This window comes from Lepidothrix coronata, unplaced genomic scaffold, assembly GCF_001604755.1.
Source record: "Lepidothrix coronata isolate B3197 unplaced genomic scaffold, Lepidothrix_coronata-1.0 Scaffold2, whole genome shotgun sequence".
NCBI classification, from domain to species: domain Eukaryota; kingdom Metazoa; phylum Chordata; class Aves; order Passeriformes; family Pipridae; genus Lepidothrix; species Lepidothrix coronata.
The window spans coordinates 15,604,462-15,617,848 of NW_016690182.1; the positions used below are offsets into that span (position 1 = coordinate 15,604,462).

Genomic DNA, 13,387 nt, shown 5'->3' on the forward strand with positions numbered 1-13,387 from the left:
AAAGGCATCAGAGGAGCTAGATCATCATTGGTTATTCCAGGGTCTCCTCAGCTCCGAGACCTCCTTGTGTGCAGGGTCTCCCTGGATCCGGAATCTCCTTCCTGGCTCCCAACCACCCCCAACCGCCAAAGCCTTCCCCTCCTATGCTCCCCTCCAAGCCCCTTATGGGTCCCTTCTGGAATCAGTAATGTCGTGGAGAGATTCCTCTCCAACTTCCTGGTCGAAAAACGGAGCCAATTTCCTGGTCATGACGTCCTGGGCAAAGTCCCTGGGGCCTGACAACTTTACCTGGTGTAACTGGTTTAACTGGTTTAATTATCTAATATAAGTGGTTGAATTGGTTTATCTAATTTAACTCATCTAATCTGTCCAAATTTAAACTCTTTAAATGGTTTAAATGATTTAAATTTAAGTTTAAAAATAAGTTTAACTAGTTTAATTGTTTCATCTAATTTAAAAAGTTTTATTGGTTTGTCTACTTAAACTGGTTTTATTGTCTCACAGCTTAATTAGTCCAAGTGGTGTAGGAGACCAGATTTAGGGCTGATTGGCTCAAAACAACCCTGTGGGAAGTGGTGGGGTGTGGCTGAAAGGGTTAACACTGTATAAGAAGGATGCCACAAAGAACTATGGGAGAGTCTGCACAGCAAGCCCCTGGAGAGAGTACTCGAGGGAACATGCCCACTGGAAGGAGTGGCTAAGAACTGTGGGAAATACATGATGTCACAGGAGGTATATAAGGACTTGTTAGCACACAAGTAGTTGATTTTACAGCTGCACATGCATCTGTTTGGTCCGTGAATACAAATGCTACAGTGGGGGAACAGGGAGAGCTATGTCTAGGTGAGATGGGCACTGCTGCCACCCCCAGAGCCTCAGTCAACCTCTGGTCCTCACTGGAATGGGGCCGATACAGAGCCTGTGATGGCCCTGAAATGGCACTGACCCACAGTCTGTGACAGCTGTGAAATGGCATCAGATCATGGCCTGTGACAGCCCTGAAATGGCACCAACCCATGGCCTGTGATGGCCCTGAAATGGCACTGACCCATGACCTGTGATGGCCCTGAAATGGCACCAACCCACGGCCTGTGAGAGCCCTGAAATGACACCAACCCATAGCCTGTGAGAGCCTGGAAGTGAGTTATTGCAGAACAGATGAACAGAGAGCAAAGGTGGGGTGTGAAAAAGCTGCAGACAGTGTTCGAAACAACTGCCACCAAAACTTGGAAGAACTTGGGAGAGCTTTCATCATAAATAGCCTTGACTTTTTATGCCTTCAGCCAGTGCAGAGATGTCCCACCTGATAACTGATCTTATACATTGGTTTTCGAGCACATCCTCATGTGTTGCTCTATTTCACCTCCTTTATCTCAAGGCAAAATAGCCGTTTATTATTTGTCTGAGTTCAGAGGTCAGGAATATTCATGGTTAGTAATTGTTGCTGAGATTTTTAACAACTAAATCAGCATTAGAATTGACATCCCTAACCTGTCTATGGGACCTTTCAAGGTGGAGGAGCAAATCCCATTTTGCATCCTGAGTTAACCACTAAAATCTCTTTATTGTTCTTTCTCAAGGCATCTCTCATTGCCTTGCATTAAGTTTGCCAATTGATTGCAAATCTTAGTTTCCAGATTTGAGCACTATCTGGACCCCTCTTATTTGTTTAACTTTATACTGCTCTATTTGGGGGAATCAGTTTGTAGAAGTACAGCTGTGACTTGGTTTCAAGTCTCATCATCTTGGCAAACCTTATGGCCTGACACTGATTATGGCAATAGTGCAATGGCTCCTCATTTTGGTTTACATTCTCCCCTTTACCCTGAGTTTCCTCACCTTGTTCCAATATTTGATCCCCCTCATGGTACAAAGCACCAAAAGAAAATCTTCCAGACATTGAATCAGAATTTATGTTGCAGCTTGTGTCTGTTGCCTCTTACCCGATCAAGGTACATCTCTAAGTGATGTCATATGGAGAGAGAAATGTAGGAAGAACAGTGAGTCCCAGACTGGTCCCTGAGTCTTACAGGCACTGTTGTCTGGGCAGGTGGTAGAGTCTCCATCCTTGGAGATATTCAAAAGCCTCTGGATGAGGTTCTGACCAAGTGGTTCCAGGTGTCCCTGTTTGAGCAGGGCGGTTGGACCAGATGATCTCTCCAGGTCCCTTCCAACCTCAACTACTCAGTGTCTCTGTGACTCTGTACAGGGCATGAGAGACCTGAAGCCACAAATTTCAGAATCTGTAAGGTCTGAGGTAGCTGGATCTGTGCCTGGTTCCTGTGTGTTTAATTTTCACTTCCCCTTGGCCATTTGATCATTTGCACGTATGGTGATAGGAAGTGCGTAAGAAGATGAGTGGTGTGATCCAAAGGCACAGAATCCTTCTGAGTTGATGTAGTATTGACCAATAAACAAAATGCAAGTCAGGAAGCAACTCAAAAGTGTCTGGAAAAATCATTATAGTGTGTTGTCTGTATCACTTTATTCCCTAATTCTGATGGTGGTTGAAGAAATAATGGAGCTGGAATTTTGATGTCCTAAGGAGAAGTCATGAAAGGAATTGTATGTTGCTTCCTACTTTTTGTGTCCAGTCTTGTAACAGACAGATAACATACAAATGCCAAAAATTATGTTTCGCCATTGTTTCTGCCTGTCAAGAACTTCCTACCAAAACTCCTGTGTCAGTTTTTCACCAGAAGTTCTCACCAGAGTCTTCCCACGGGAGTTTTCCTGCCAAAGGATCCTGGTATTGTCCATCCTTATCATATCTCTGCGAACATCTGAACAGGGCTATGTGTCAAAACACCACAGACTACCTACTTGAACACTATAAAAGCTGAAGAGAAATTTGGGAAAATTAGGGAAAGAGGAGTGAGCAAGAGAGTTTGGCTATACCAGCTGAAACATCTTGTCTCCGCCTCGCCCTCACCTTTTCTTTTCTTCCGCCGCCGTAAAACTGCCTGCCCGTCACCAGAGACTGAACCTCTGCCATCTGGAATTGGACCGGAACCCTCCGTGCTTCCTGAGTGAGTTTTTTTTCCACCCTAACCCTATTTCTGAGAGGTACAGCAGGACGGAGGCCTCGGCACAAGCCTGAGACAGAGCCGGTGTGAGCGACGGCGTGAACTGCGGAGAAGCCCACATCCTGGCTGCATTCCCTGCAGCTAAAGAGATAACATCACACCGAAAAGCGGCGGAGCCCGAGAGGAAAAAAAAAGGCAAAAGCTGCTTCTTTCTCTCCCTCTCCCCCCCACACTCCACAAGTCAGCTTGGACGAATAGGTAGTTCTCGGTGGTAATCTTTTCCTATGCTTCTAAAAAGTAATCTTAGCATTTTCTAACCTTTTCTTATTTTTTCCTCTTTCTCTTTGCATCTCTTAGCAATTAATAAAAGCAGTTTTGGCATCAACAGTTAACTTGTATGAGTTTTAATTTTGCTCAAGGGAACATTCGAATATAAAAATTCTTTCTGCAATAATTTAGCAGATTGTAACAAGCCTTCATTACATTTTCCCTAAGCTTGACCTCCCACCCCTCTGCATAACCTGGGCTCACTGTGTTGGGAAGTGCTCGTGCTGCCGGAAGACTCAGATAATTTTTAGGACATTTCTCCCTCCTGTGACTTGGTGCCTGATCCTCCCGTGCCAGGACAGATCCATTGAGTGCCTGGTTTAACAAATGACGTGAACAGCAGCCAAAGTGCAACCCAGAGCAGAGCAGCTGAATTACCCAGCGAGTTCTACCCAAAATCTCAGGGAAGAGTCCTGGGAATATTGGACTGTAAGTGTTTTAACAGTTTCTATGTGTGAAGAATCTGGGATGTACAGCACTATGGGAACCATTTCTTGTGGAAAACGAAGTGTTAAGTTCCAATTATGATTTTTATGTGATATGTTTAATACATTTGCATTTCCTGGTTCTTTTTTTCCCTGTTTCTCTTTTTAATCAATGTATATCAGTACAAGTTTACTCTTTGAATATTCCTTCTAAAGCTGAAACCTGAACTGCAAACATGTTTCTCCAGGGTTATTCTGCAAATTTACACCCATGTTTTCTGTCTGGTTCTTAAAGAATCTTTTAGGAAAACAGAAAATAAGGTAATGGAGGGAGAGAGACAGATGTTGCTATTCCTTGTTCCAGTGAGTCTGTGTCTTGTCATCTGACCATGTCAGGAGCAAGGGATATATTTCGTAACAAGAACTATGGGGCTTAATAATATACAAGGACTTTAAATTAAAAAAAAAAAGATGCAAAACATCTTTAGGATGTGAAGTCTGATGAGAATTGGATTTAATATTCTCTCTTCCAGGTGTCAAGGCTGTTCACTCTCCCTGCTGTCCTCATTCTTTGTGGCCTCTGCCACATGTTCCCCTGCTGGTTCTGCTGGAAGGATGAAGAAGGACATGGGAGAGAGGAGCTGCAGAGCCTGTGAGAGGAAGGAGCCAGGAACCATCTTGAAGAATTGAAGAAAGAGGGGGCAAAGCAGAGAGTGGAACAGAAAGTGAAAACTTCTCTGCAGTGTGTTAATGCCAATTTCTGGAAAAACACAGTAAAGGAACACAGTAAAGAAAAATACAGACAGTTGTAGAGTCTACTGTTAGGGACCCGTGGGCAGAGAGACAACCAGCAGTGGAACAGAGTGTACCTCTCCCCTCCTGCAGGGATATGACCACAGCACAACCAGCTCCAGAAATCCCCTCAGTGCTCTGAGGGGGTGGCAGCGACTGTGGCCCAAAGGGCCAGAGCAGGTGCCGACGTGGCAACTCCAGGATACTTGATCTGCGCCTCCTGGGCTTGCTGGGGAAAGTTCCCCCTCTCCTCCCACCTCAGCCCTCCTGGCCCCCAAAGTAGGTCTGGCTCTTGAGGTGTCAGAAGAGTCAGCTGGGTTTATCATCCTGCTCTAGCTGCTGCTGACAAGCCAGCAGGGACCATCAGACAGCACCTATCACCTTCTTATCCATCTTGCTATATCTTGGCCCTTGTTTTCTTGCTCTTTTATCTCTGAGAAAATGGTTGAAGAGGGAAAAACTCATACAAACCATGAGGAGAAAACTGGGAGCCAGCCAGAAATGACATGAAGATGGAGATTTCAGGCCTGGATCAAGAGTCCTCTGGAGAGATAAGCAGAGCAGAGGATTCCCAGCAGCATTCCCAGATGTCCAGGACCACAGAAGTGCTCTCATTGGAGCTGTCTGAGATGAGATCCCATGGACTCTGGGATCTCTCCCATTTCACTTGTCCCCTTGGTGATGTGAGTGGCCATTTTGACCAGGGCTGAAGACCTCCTGCAACTTGTCTTGGATGGGGACACGTAGAAGGAAGCAGGAGCTGGAGGTGAGGAAACTCAGAGAGCATTCAGGGTCACAGGCAGGTTTAAAGGTGAGATTCACACCAGAGCTGGTGGCAGCTGAATGGCAGGGCACTTGCTTGGATCCATTTGGCATGGAGATATTATGGCTCTATCTACTCTGCGTAATGCACCATTTCTGAAAAGAAAGTAACTTTACAGGCTGTCCCTTGCACAGGCAGCTCACCTGTGCCTGCTTGTCCCAGAAAGCTCACAAGGACCACTGAGCAAACAGGAGATTCCAGTGCCATGCCGTGGTTCATGCCCAGCACCACATAGTTCCAGATATCCTTTGGATAACACTGAAACACTGTTCCTTGTAATCTCCTTGATTAGAGTGGAGTCTTCTGGGCATGGGGAACAACAGAGGCTTCTTTTCTGTCCTAGTCTGCTCATTTGAACCCAGAGACTCAGACACTAGTTTCCCACCAGCAGCAGCCCAGCAAGGCACTGTGGTTTTCTCTGAAAGCAGCTGGGGGCTGTGGGTCAGACGCACTTGCTGTGGCTTTGTTCTGTCCCACCCCTACAGTAACTGCTGGGACAGGACTGTGGTGGTGGCTTACTGCCACTGTTGGAATGGACATGACACTGAAAGTTCACTAGAAAGATTTTATTGAAGAGAATAGGAATGACTTTGCACTTTTACAACTCCTTTTATACATTTCTTAGGCATACGTGTTCTCTACTTATAGGTTAATTTCAAACACAGCAACATAGTCTTATAGATTGACTCTATAGATTGACTCTTTCAATCTTACTTTCCCACACTTTCTCAGCACATCTGTTCTGTTATCTGGTCTATGTCTTACTCAGTCCCTTTATCCACAAGAAGTTCTAGTTTCTCACAGACAGCTTTCCTCCTGGTACTTTTCCATTCTTCCAGGGTACATCAATATGTTTTCAGGGTTAATGCCTTCATTCTCAATCACATCCTCATTCCATGTCAGGCCTTCGGTCCAGCTGAGTTTCCCCATAGGTTACCATGGCAACCTGCTTCAATGCCTGTTGCTGGGGTCTGTTCTCATGGAGACTTGCACAGAGAGCTGTTACTGGGGTGGTTGATGTGGCAACCAGCACTAGGACCTGGGACTTGGGTATCTTGGGACCGGGGCTGTACCCAAGGGGACAAAGACTTGGGATTTCTTGGTGACTCCCAGCGTTGCCAGTGCCCTTGGTCATCTCCAGCACAACTTGTCCTGTGTGTTTGAATATTTCTGTCACTTGTCTTTATTCCGGACATGTATCTTAATGAACTGTTACAAAGTCCCGTTGCTGGAGTGAGCCCAGGCCCTCAGGCAGAGGGGATCTCCCAGTCCCTGTGACAGCCTGTTGGTCACAGCCTTGTGCTGGGCTGTCAGAGACCCTGCTCTGCCTCTCTGTGAGATGCCCCACGGCCTGAGGGACAGACACAGGAAGCTCTGTTCGCAGAAGCACATCCCAGGGCTGCATTCAGGTGGTTTCCCAGGGGATGTGACTCTCAAAACAAAATGATCTCAAGACACTGTCCTTCATGGCCTCTCTAGAAGTAGCTGATGGAATTTGTGCTCACTCTGGTTCATCTCTCCACACACAGACACACGATGTGAATGCTTAACTCTCTTCCATACACTGCAAATATGCTCATTTGATGTTCCTCCAAGGGGGACAAACAGCCGCAAGGAGCTGTCCGAGGGTGGATAACAACTGCCCTTCCACCCAGCAAAGAAAGCCCTGAGCCTCCGTCTCTCCTTTGCAGCTGGTGCACCATTCTCGGCACAACAGGCACAGCAAGCGCTTTCTACCCCGGCACCTTTAGTCTGGGAGGAATCTTCGTCCGTATTCAATTTTGGGCCTTGGACGGTCCCTTGTGGTGCAGTGCACCTAGCAGCGAATGACGACCCTTCCACTCAGGACAGAAAGCCCTGAGCATCTATCTCTCCTGTGCAGCTGGTACACCACTCTCAGTGCTAAGTGCACAGCAAGAGCTTTCTGGGCGGACACCTTTAGTCTTCCATATGGAATTTTGGCCCTCAGACGGACCCTTGCAGCTGGTGAATGACTGCCCTTCCACTGAGGAAAGAAAGCCATGAGACTCCGTCTCTTCTGTGCAGTTGTTGCATCACTCTTGGCACAACAGACACAGCAAGCACTTTCTGCCCAGGCAACTTTGGCCTAAGAGGAATCTGCCCAGGCAGAAAGCTCTTGCTGTGCTCGTAGTGTCAAGAGTGGCACACCAACGGCAGGTGAGAGATGGAGGGTCAAGCCTTTCTTTCCTGGCTGAAAGAGCAGTCATTGGTGGGCAGGAGCAACGCACCGAAATCGGCCGTCTGAGGGCCAAAAGTGAATATGGACGAAGATTCCTCCCAGACCAAAGGGGCCCGCCCAGAAAACTCTTGCTGTGCATGTGGTGCCGAGAGTGCTGGACCAGTGGCAGGTGACAGACGGAGGGTCTGGTCTTTTTTCCCTGGCGGGAAGGGAGCCGTTCGTGGGCAGGAGCCCCATTCCTACATGGGCTGTCCGAGGGCCAAAACTGAATCCAGATGAAGATTTCTCCCGGCCCAAGGTGGCCACCCAGAAAGTTCTGGCTGTGCACACAGTGCTGAGAGTGCTGCACCAACAGCAGGTGTGGGATGGAGGGTCAGGCTTTTCTTTCCTGATGGGCAGTCGTTCGTGGGCAGGAGCCCCGTTCCTAAATGGGCCATCTGAGGCCCAAGAGTGAATATGGGCGAAGATTCCTCCCAGACCAAAGGGGCTCGCCCAGAAAGCTCTTGCTGTGCACATAGTGCCCAGAGTGCTGCACCAACGGCAGGTGAGAGACAGAGGCCCAGGCCTTTTTTTCCGGCTGGAAGGGCAGTCGTTCCAGGGGAGTAGAGCCGCGCCGCACTCAGCCGTCCAGGGGTCAAAAGTGAATACGGAAGATTCCTCCCAGACCAAAGGGGCCAGCCCAGAAAGCTCTGGCTGTAGATGTAGTGCCCAGAGTGCTGCACCAACAGCAGGGGAGAGACGGAGGGTCAGGGCTTCTTGTCGTGGCTGGAAGGGCAGTCGTTGGTGGGCAGGAGCCCCATTCCTAAATGGGCCGTCCCCGGCCCAAAAGTGAATAGGGACAACAATTCCTCCCAGACCAAAGGGGTCCACCCAGAAAGCTCTTGCTGTGCACGTAGTGTCGAGAATGCTGCACCAACAGCAGGGGAGAGTCGGAGGGTCAGGCCTTTTTTCCTGTCTGGTAGGGCAATCCTTTTTCGGCAGGAGCCCCGTTCCTAAATGGGCCCTCTGAGGGCCAAAAGTGAATACAGATGAAGATTCCTTCCAGACCAAAGGTGCCCGCCCAGAAAGCTCTTGCTGTGCACGTTGTTCTGAGTGTGCTTCAGTAATGGAAGGGGAGAGACGGAGGGTCAGGCCTTTTTTTCCTGGTTGGAAGGGCAGTGGTTCCAGGGGAGGAAAGCTGCGCCGCACTTGGCCGTCCGAGGGCCAAAAGTGAATATGGATGAAGATTCCTTCTAGACCAAAAGTGCCCGCCCAGAAAGCTCTTGCTGTGCACGTAGTGCCCAGAGTGCTGCACCAATGGCAGCTGAGAGATACGGGATCAGGGTATTTTTCGCGGCTGGACAGACAGTCATTCGTGGGCAGGACCCATTTTCTAAATCAGCCATCTGAGGGCCAAAATTGAATATGGACAAAGGTTCCTCCCTGACTAAAGGTGCTCACCTAGAAAGATCTTGCTGTGCACATACTGCAGACAGTGTTGCACCAACGGCAGGTGAGAGATGGAGGGTCAGGCCTTACTTTCCTGTCTGATGAGCAGTTTTTCGCGGGGAGGAGAGCCGCGCAGCCCTCAGCCATCCGAGGGCCAAAACTGAATATGGACAAAGATTCCTCCCAGACCAAAGGGACCCACCCAGAAAGCTCTTGCTGTGCAGGTAGTGTCCAGAGTGCTGCACCAACGGCAGGAGAGAGACGGAGGGTCTGGGCTTTTTTTCCGGCTGGAAGGGCAGTCGTTGGTGGGAGGAGCCCCTGACTTAAGATTCCTTCCAGACCAAAAGTGCCCGCCCAGAAAGCTCTGGCTGTGCATGTAGTGTCGGGAGTGGCACACCAACGACAGGTGAGAGACAGAGGGTCAGGCCTTTTTTCCTGGCTGGAAGGGCAGTTGCTCTGGAACAGGAGGCCAGGCCCAAAAGAGTTAATTAAGAAATCTGGGTCTGCTAACAAGCTACTAACATCCAAACGGGCTGCACTTTTTCTGTTCTGTGGCAATGGATTTGCCATATGCAGGATGGAAGAAGTCCTGTCAGAGATGGACTAGTGAGGAAAAAGAAGAATACTGCTCAAATGTTATAGAAACAGAAGTTTTTAATGTGGTTTAAACAGGTTTCAAAATGACTTTTTGTATTTTCTGCAAGGTTACTCTTTCTTCTTCCCAACACCCCCTGTGAGGGACTTGTCTCCCATACAGGGTGTCCTGGGAAAGTGTTCTGAGGTGGTTTTTATTGGTCTTTGTTAACCCCTTCCTGTTGGCTGTTAACCCCTTACCTGATTGTTTTTTTCTGTGCCCTTGAACTTGTGATCGGCCCCCTTTTGACCCTCCTAAAAGCTTTATAAACCCCTTCCCCACAATAAACTTCCTCTTTCGTCCGTCCCTCCCTGGTGGTTTGTGTGGGCTCCTTGCGGGGTCGCCGGCCACGTGCGGGGGCGGGGGAAAGGGCATTCACCTCTCAGGTAATGGGGCTAGCAGCCTAAGGCCTGGAGGTCTCCCCCATCCCACTAATCCGTCGTACTGTTCTACTTACCTGACCAAAACTTAAGAGAATTTAAAAGAACATGTAATAGGCCTAGAGGTAGTAAATTAAGATGCAGTAGGATAAGGTAGACATTTGAATGAAAGAAACAGACTGGGAGCCAAGGCTTTTTCCAAGCTTCAGTGAGCTGGCAAGAACAATGGAAAAGAAGAGAGGTCAGGCTGAGGAAGATGAGTTTAAGCCCCCAGACCCATTGAGGAAGGACGGAACTACCCCGAAGATTGAGGGCCAATAGAAGCACCGCCCCAAGCCCCCCCTGAGCTCCACCTATACTCTGCCTGTTATTACTATGCATAGATAGATGTTGTAATCACTTGAATATGCATTTAATCACATCTGAAGATTGTATAAAAATGCTGATTTTGTGTGAAGCCTTTGAGCAAGTTTGTCCAGCGTGAGCTGGCTTGCTCCCAACGTTGAATAAACAAATACCTTGCTGCTTAAAGATAAAAAGTCTCTGAGCAGTTTCTTGGACCGATTTTTCGGATTCATATGGCGACCCGCCGCAGCACACCTTCACCACCCGGCTGCGGAATCCCTCAGAGAATGGGACCCCCTTGGGTAAGTCTTTTTACCAGAAGGGGCTCCCTTCTTCGGTGGCTTCTTTGGGGGGCTGGACAAGAACACGACCTATTGATAAAAGGTATTTGTACCTGGTTTCTGGTTTTGTCTGTTCTGGTTCTGGTTATTCTGGTTCTGGATACCCATGAGTCAAGGCGGGACGCCGTCTCGCGGGGGACACGGGAGAGGACGCTCTCCCAGGGGAATATCCCCTCTGGTCTGGTCTGGTCTGATTTTGTTTGTATTTGGCCAAATATTTTTTATTTTGAGAGAAAGAAGGTGGTCTTGTTCGTTTTCAGAAAAGTTATTATCTACCAGATATACCTCGCTTACCTTGAAACATCCAGGAGCACACAGTTAAAGGTATTATCATCCTAAGAGTTGCTATATGAGAGGTAGTGCTGAAGAGTTAACTATAAGCACACCACTTTGGGTAAGACCTAGAATTAAGATTAGTCCATTTTGCAACTGTTAGTTATATGTACGAGCCTTGTGTAACAGATGTAAGGTTTACCTCCCCGACAGACAAGGTTGGGTCAGAACCAGTGTGCATAATTGTAGAAAAGAGGGACACTGGAAGCAAGAATGCCCTGAATTAACAGGTGGAAATACAGCCATAGGAGGGGCTGTTGTTGCTTACAGAGTACTGAGTGAAGGGGGGGGGTGGCGGGCGAGTGCCTAGGGGACCTGCTGGTAAAAATTAAGCTAGGGGAAGAAAAAAGAAGAATTAGATTTTCTAATTGATACCGGGGCTACATTTTCTGTTTTGAATCAAAAATTAATACCTAAAAGTGATAAATACGTTTAAGTTGTGGGTGCCACTGGCCAATCAGAAAAGCTTTCTTTTGAAACCCCTGAAGTTCAAAATTGGAAAATCTGGGAGTTGTAATAGAATTCAAACAAGGTAAAATTGAATTTAAGGTAAAGAAAGAACAATTAATAGCAGCTCTGAGTTTAGCAACGGGCTATGTGAAGCCAAACCAGGAGAATTCAAATGTCAATCAAATTTCAGATGAAGTATACCCAGGAGTTTGGGCTATTAAAACACCAGGAAAGTCGAAAAGGGCAGTTCCCATTCAAATAGAATTACAGCCAGGAGCAAACTCAGTAATTAGGAAGCAATATGCACAGAGGCTGGAAGACAGAAGAGGAATTGAGCCAATAATAGATAACTTTTTGAAATTAGGGCTTTTGTAGAGTGTGAATCAGATTTCAACACCCCAATTTTACCAGTCAAGAAGCCAAATGGAACACACAGGTTGGCTCAGGATTTCAGAGCAGCAAATAAAATAGCTAAAACACACAGGCAGCTGTTGCAAACCTATATACCCTATTAACAATATTAAAAGAAAATCTAATTCGGTTCACAGTATTAGACCTAAGAGATGCCTTTTTTTCTGCCTTTCTGACACAGGAAAGTCAAAGGATATTTGCCTTCAAGTGGAAAATCCCACCATAGGAAGGAAAACTCAGCTCATTTGGACAGTGTTACCTTAAGGGTTCAAAAATATTCCCACAATTTTTGGGAATCAATTAGCTAAAGAATTGGAACAATGGTTAAGGGTGGAGAACAATGAGATTTATTACAAATCAGGCGCTTCCTTTTATACCCTGATACCATGGGACCATCCTAACCAATAGAGTTGTCTGTTCCTGTGCATGTCCCTTGATTCCCTTGCCCCTGGGACACGCCTCCTGCACTTGTCCAGAAAGAGAGGGAGCCAGCAGAGGTTCTGGTGCCGGTGTTGTGCCCTGGGGACAGTCAGTAGCATCGGTGAAAGTCACCATTCTGTCTCTTGCAAAGTTGGATAGTTAACAAGAACAAAAGGGTAATTTCACATAAGGCCAATTTCTTGTTCATTTTTCATGGAATTTTTGAAATAGGCCCTGTGGAGGTGCAGGTACGTCCAGGGGACAGTTTCTCCTGTCTCCTAGGAATCCTGCACGGCAAAGACTAAACAGGAAGGGTCAAAACCCCTTTTCCAGGTGTCAGTGGCTGGGCTGAAACACCATGTCATGGCAGAGCTACAGCTCTCACAATCTTCAGCCATGCATGGCAAACACTCTCTGCTCCGGAACTTGCAGCTCTGAATGACACCAAAGGCACTGCTAACCAAAGATGGCACTTACTGATTTCATTCCTTCAGGCATTACCTCTCCAACAGCCACAGGTTCCGTTTCCACTTCTTTCTCTTCAACCTCCTGTCCAGAATCAGGCTTTAGGATTAGGGTTAGGGTTAGGGTAAGGGTTAGGGTTAGGGTTAGGGTTATGGTTAGTGTTAGGGCTAGGGTTTAGGGTTAGGGTTAGGGTTAGGGCTAGTGTTAGGGTTAGGGTTAGCAAGGGTTAGAGTCAGGGTTAGGGTTTAGGGTTACGGTTAGGGTTAGAGATAGGGTTAGGGTTACAGTTAGGGATAGGCTTAGAGATAGGGTTAGGGTTAGGGTTTAGGGTTAGGGTTAGGTTTAGGGTTAGAGTTTAAAGATAGGGTTAGGGTTAGGGTTAGGGTTAGGGCTAGGGTTTAGGGTTAGGGTTAGTGTTAGGGTCAGGGTTAGGGTTAGGGTTAGGGTTAGCAAGGGTTAGAGTTAGGGTTAGGGTTTAGGGTTAGGGTTAGGGTTAGGGTTAGGGCTAGGGTTTAGGGTTAGGGTTAGCGTTAGAATTAGGGTTAGGGTTAGCAAGGGTTAGATTTAGGGTTAGGGTTTAGGGTTAC

General features: G+C 47.4%; 1 long non-coding RNA gene across 1 annotated transcript; it reads right to left on the minus strand.

The window, feature by feature from the left end:
- Window positions 1–9,898: 9,898 nt before the first annotated feature.
- Window positions 9,899–12,898, minus strand: LOC108499326. The gene is made up of 3 exons (XR_001875509.1): window positions 12,813–12,898; window positions 12,384–12,434; window positions 9,899–9,909 (listed from the first exon to the last, which is right to left on the minus strand). It is a non-coding gene; the product is annotated as an uncharacterized LOC108499326 (long non-coding RNA).
- Window positions 12,899–13,387: the final 489 nt, after the last annotated feature.